The 5769-nt window shown below is 36.0% G+C and overlaps 1 pseudogene; it reads left to right on the plus strand.

Annotated features, from left to right (window-relative positions):
* The first annotated feature begins 1343 nt into the window (after positions 1-1343).
* Positions 1344-4692, plus strand: LOC137959499 (uncharacterized; annotated as a pseudogene).
* Positions 4693-5769: the final 1077 nt, after the last annotated feature.

Below are 5769 nucleotides of genomic sequence, written 5' to 3' on the forward strand. Positions count from 1 at the left end.
GAGTTTATAACAAAGCATCTATGAGAGTAGAGGAGTCTCTTCATGTTAATTTCTTTAGGATCAAAGCAAATGAAGAAAATAAAGGTAGCGAGAAACAAGCTAGGTTAGCTGCCAAATGATATAACCAAGAAGAGAAATTGATTTAGAAGAAACTTATGCACCCATGGCAAGACTAGAGGCAATTTTAATCCTCCTAGCCTATGCTTGTCACATGACATTCAAATTTTACCAAATCGATTTAAAAAGTGTATTTTAAAATGGTACATTCCAGAAGAAGTATATGTGGAATAAACCAAATATTTTGAAGATATGAGCAAGCTTGACTGTGTATACAAATTCTCTAATGTATTACATAGGTTCAATCAAACTCCTAGAGTGTGGTATGAAGGATTATGCGAATTCTTAGAAAAGAATAGCTATAAGAGAGGAAGTGTAGATAAAACACTATTTACTAAGAACCATGATTAAAACTTGACTATCGTTCAAATTTATGTGGATGATATCATATTTGGTTCTAGTAGCCCTGTTCTATGTGAAGAATTAACTAGTGTAATGAAGAATGACTTTGAAATGAGTTTAATGAGTGAATCTCATTCTTCCTTGGACTTTAAGTAACACAAACTAAAAATGGCACATTTATAAATTAGTCCTAATGCACTAAGGGGTTTCTTAAGAGATTCAACATAAAAAATCTTTAATCCATTAAAACACCCATGTGTGCGTCCTTGAAACTTGACTCGAACAACTTTGGTAGGGTCATTGATCAAAAACTCAATAGTAGCATGATAGGATCCCTACTATACCTTTCAGCTAGTGGATCGGATATAAAGTTCTTGGTATTCCTATGTGCTAGATATAAATCCAATCCTAGAGAATTGTTCTTAGTGGCAGTTAAAAGAATTTTTTATTATCTACTTGGGACACCCAACTTAGGTCTTTGGTACTCAAACTCTTCATCCATTGATCTAGTTAGTTACTGAGGTGATAATTTTTTCGGTTGCCGATGAGAATGAAAATTTTCATATTATTATCCCTTAATTCTTAGGATTTTATAATTATTTGGTGCATAAATATACTCATTATTATTATATTTTGATTTAGGATACAAATGGAAGTGTTAAGTGCAAAATGAAGTTAATTGGGCGATTTTGGACAGTTTCAACATTGCTTCATAATCTGGGCATAACTCTCTCATCTGAGATCTGATGGAGATGATTCAAGATGAAATTGAATTCAAATAAAACTTTCTACAACTTTCATGTTTTGAATTTTGAGCGATACTGGTTGTATCCAGGTCAAAATCTTGCTTGAAGTCGCGGCATGTTCACTATGACCCAGACCAAATGCATGATAAAAAAAACCCTAAACCGGGAGAAAGAAGGGGAATAAAAGGAGAAAAGGAGTTTGGCACCCCTGACCTCATTTTCTCTTCTCCAGCTTCTCCTCTCTATTTTCTCTAGTTTTTTTCTCAGATTTCTTCATGGCCCTGCATGGTTAAACTTTCAGACTTGGTCAAAGGAAACTGAAGCCTCGGTATCAATACAATTGTGAGATCTTATTTGTTTTCATTGTTCAATTTATGTTTTGAGTATCTGATGTTCTTCTAAAGTTTTCTTTCATGATTGTCTCATTTAATCACAAGGAGGCCTACTAGTTTATTACTCATTGCAATCTACTGCTAGGTTAGATGTCAAATCTGTAATTGTTTGATCTCTCTAACCTGTGAAGCAATCAGATTTGATGATTTTCTGCGTCAGGAATTATTAGATCTTGAGAAGAATGCTGGACCAAATTAAATTCAGCCACTTGTGCTTGTGTTGTTTAGCTTCATCAATCTCTCTAATTCTTAAGGCTGCTGCTAGATTAAACCTTTAGCGCTTCTCTTGGGTTGTTTAGTACTTTGGGTTAATTGGATCGCTTGCTTTCTAATTAACTATGAAAGGAGAGATTAGAAGATAGTTCCAACAGTGAATATTAAAGTGTGAATTGATATATGCTTGCATCGATGATTAGTTGTGAAATTTCGATGGTGGATGTTGACTTAGACCAAGGTCTGTTCTTTTGATTGATTTCAAGTCTTTTAATTTGAATTGTTTCTAAGTTGTTTTTATTAAAAGTGTTTTCGTTATACTCAAACCCCCGGCCCCCATCCTTGTTCATGGAGCATAAACGTTGACTAATCACTCTTTGTGGGATTGATCCTTACTCACACTACTACATATATTTTTAGGAGTATAGGTTTTATTTTTGGTTGCCTGCGACAGCACACCAAATTTTGGCATCGTTGCCGGGGAGTGATTCTAGTTGATTTTCTTTTGTGCTTCTTGTGATCCTTATTCCGTTCTTGAAAAAAATTCAAATACATAAATAAATAAATAAATAAAATTCCTAATTTGTTTTTCATGTTTTATTAGAGTTCCCTTAATTTTTTATGATTGTAACTTGATCTTCTAATCAAGGTGATTTGCAGTACAATCCACAGATATAAAGAAATTTGTGCAGGTTAAGAAGAGAAACTAGGAGGAATTCTGAAGAGAACAATCTAGCTCTTGCTTCCCCATTTGATAGAGAATCTGATTTAGAGGAGGAGGAAGTTATGGCTGGAAATCGAACTTTGAAAGAGCTTGCAGCCCCTGATTTGAATAAACAATCCTTATCCATAACGTTCCCCACTTTAGATGCTACTACAACATTTGAATTAAAATCTGGACTAATACATCTCTTGCCCACTTTTCATGGTCTTGCAGGTGAGGATCCTTACAAGCATCTAAAGGAGTTTCATGTGGTATGCGTGAGTATGGAACCCACAGGGGTGACTGAAGAGCAAATTAAATTACGAGCCTTTCCATTTTCTTTGAAGGATTCGGCCAAGGATTGGCTCCATTATCTACCCTCTGGGAGTACTACCACATGGAATGAGATGAAGAAATTGTTTTTGGAGAAATATTTCCCAGCTTCAAGGGCGGCCAACATTCGAAAAGAAATTTGTGGTGTAAGGAAGCATAACGAAGAGTCCCTACACGAATATTGGGAACGTTTCAAGAAATTATGTGCAAGTTGTCCCCATCATCAGATTACCAAGCAGCTTCTTATCCAGTATTTCTATGAGGGCCTTTTACCCACTGATAGGAGCATGATTGGTGTTGTTAGTGGAGGATTTTTGGTGGATAAAACTCCCAAGGCTGCAAGAAACTTGATTGCAAATATGGTGGCCAATTCTCAACAATTTGGCACTAGGCTTGACCTTCCATCTAAGAATGTTAATGAGCTAAATAGTTCCTCCCTTGAACAACAAATTGTGAGTCTAACTTCTCTTATTTTTCAAATGGTTGTAAATAATTCGCAAATAGTGAAGGCTTGTGGGATTTGTTCAGTAGTAGGGCATCCAACCGATATGTGCCCAACTCTTCAAGAGGAGCCCACTGAGCAAGTGAATGTCATGGGTGGTTTTCCTGGACAACCGCAAAGGAAGTATGATCCCTATTCGAACACATATAACATGGGATGAAGGGATAATCCCAATCTTAGCTATGAGAACCCACAAGTTAATCAGCCCACGACTCAAAATCACCCAAGTTACCAGCAATATAGGCAGCCATATCCCCCTAGTCAACAACCAAGCCAAACTTCCAATTCTAGTATGTCTTTAGAAGATATTTTTAAATCTCTTACCACTAATAATTTGCAATTTAAATAGGAGACAAGGGTCAGTATTCAAATTTTGGAAAATCAAATGGGTCAGATGGCAACCGAAATTAGTCGGCTAGAGGCACAAAGTTCAGGGAAATTGCCCTCTCAAACGGTAGTAAATCCAAGAGAAATTGCAAGTGCAATCTTTTTTAGAAGTGGTAAAAGGTTGAGATTTCGGTAAAGGCAACCCCTGCATCGTCAGAGCAAGAAAAAGAGAAAAACGTTATTGCAGATAGGAACGTTCCCAATGATGATGGTGTACCTAAGCATAAGTTTCCATTTCTTTCTGATTATAAACCAGTTCCTCCTTTTCCTCAGGCTTTGGCAAATTCTAGAAAATATGAGCAATATAAAGATTTATATGAGACTTTCCGTAGATGTGAGGTAAATATTCCATTTTTAGATATTATTAAACAAGTGCCTCGTTATGCTAAATTCCTGAAAGAACTGTGCACAATTAAGAGAAAACAGAAACTTAAAGGATGTGAGAAGGTGAGATTAGGGGAGAATGTTTTTGCAGTTATTCAAAGAAAATTCCCTGTGAAGTGCAAAGATCCAGGTATGTTTACTATATCTTGTACATTAGGTAACACCAAATTTGAGAAGGCCATGATAGATTTAGGAGCTTCGATTAATGTCATGCCATATTCTATATATGCTTCTTTGAAACTTGGACCTTTGGATTAAACTGGTGTTGTGATTCAATTGGTTGATAGATCTAATGCTTATCATAAGGGTGTAGTTGAGGATGTTCTTGTGCAAGTTAATGATTTGATTTTCCCTACTGATTTCTATGTGTTTGATATGAAAAATGGTGACCAAACTGCTTCTATTTTGTTAGGAAGAACATTCTTAAAGGCATCCAAGACTAAGATAGATGTTCATAGTGGCACACTTACCATGGATTTTCATGGTGGTAAGTTTAGCATTTATGATGCCATGAAATATCCTAGTGATGATAATCCTGTTTATTTTATTGATGTGATTGATTCTTTCGCATAGGAATTTTTTGAACTTGATGGAAAAGATGAATTGGAAGTTGCCATTAGTAAGCATCTTGAGAAAGGGAATGAGGAGTTAGCCTTGAGTTCTGATTTTCAGGAAATTGTTGCAGCATTGAATGATATTCTACATTTACAGCAGTCAGGTACTGTTCTTTATATTGTGTTACCAGTTTCTAATGAGAGGCCATTACCCTCTGATTTGAAGCCTCTCCACAGTCACCTCAAGTACGTGTTCCTTGGAGATGGAGGAACGTTACCAATGATCATCTTCAGTAAACTTAGTGCATCGCAAGAAGAAAAGCAGGATGAACTTCATTTGCAAGAAATGTTCCCTGATGAGCAATTGCTCACCGCAAGTGTGACATTACCTATGCGAATATTGTAAATTATATGGTTATTAATATGTTACCTCTTGGTTTGTCTAGGGCTCAAAGAGATAAGGTCAAGAGTGATGCCAAATACTATGTGTTGGATGACCCATAATTATGGAAGCATTGAATCGAGCCAATGACAACAAACAAATGCACTACTTGGGAGGCAACCCAAGGGGAGTTCATTCCTTTTTCTCTTTATTTTTGCATTTATATTTTGGTTATTTGGGCCTTCTCTTTATATTTCACCTTACATTGGGGACAATGTTAGTTCTAAGTGTGGGAGAGGGGATTTAGGTTGTGTATCAATTCTCTTTAAAAAAAAATTATGAAAAAAACATTCTTTGGTTTTTGTGGTTTTTAATGATTTCTGGTTCTGTATGTCATGAGTAAGATTAAATTAGGCTCTTGAAAGATTCATAACATGATTGAATAAGTAATCTTCCAACTGAGAATGAATTAGTCTAGTTATTTTCTTTGAGGATGTTAGTGACTAAATTTGGTAGACAAAAGCCGGCGAGATTTTGAGCCTTTAGACTGACAAATCCATATCAGTCTCACTATTTTCTTTCATGAGAGATATTCTGCCATGGATTTGTTTCTCTAGAACTTGCCTTGATTCTCTTTGAGGTCACATTGACACATGCATGCATGAACATGATTAAGGCCCTCTTTGTTATAAGCTACATAAGCCAAATAGCCTC

This window comes from Aristolochia californica, unplaced genomic scaffold, assembly GCF_029961685.1.
Source record: "Aristolochia californica isolate CCGP_79_NKW_82.1479 unplaced genomic scaffold, dmAriCali1.0.hap1 SCAF_3, whole genome shotgun sequence".
Taxonomy (NCBI): domain Eukaryota; kingdom Viridiplantae; phylum Streptophyta; class Magnoliopsida; order Piperales; family Aristolochiaceae; genus Aristolochia; species Aristolochia californica.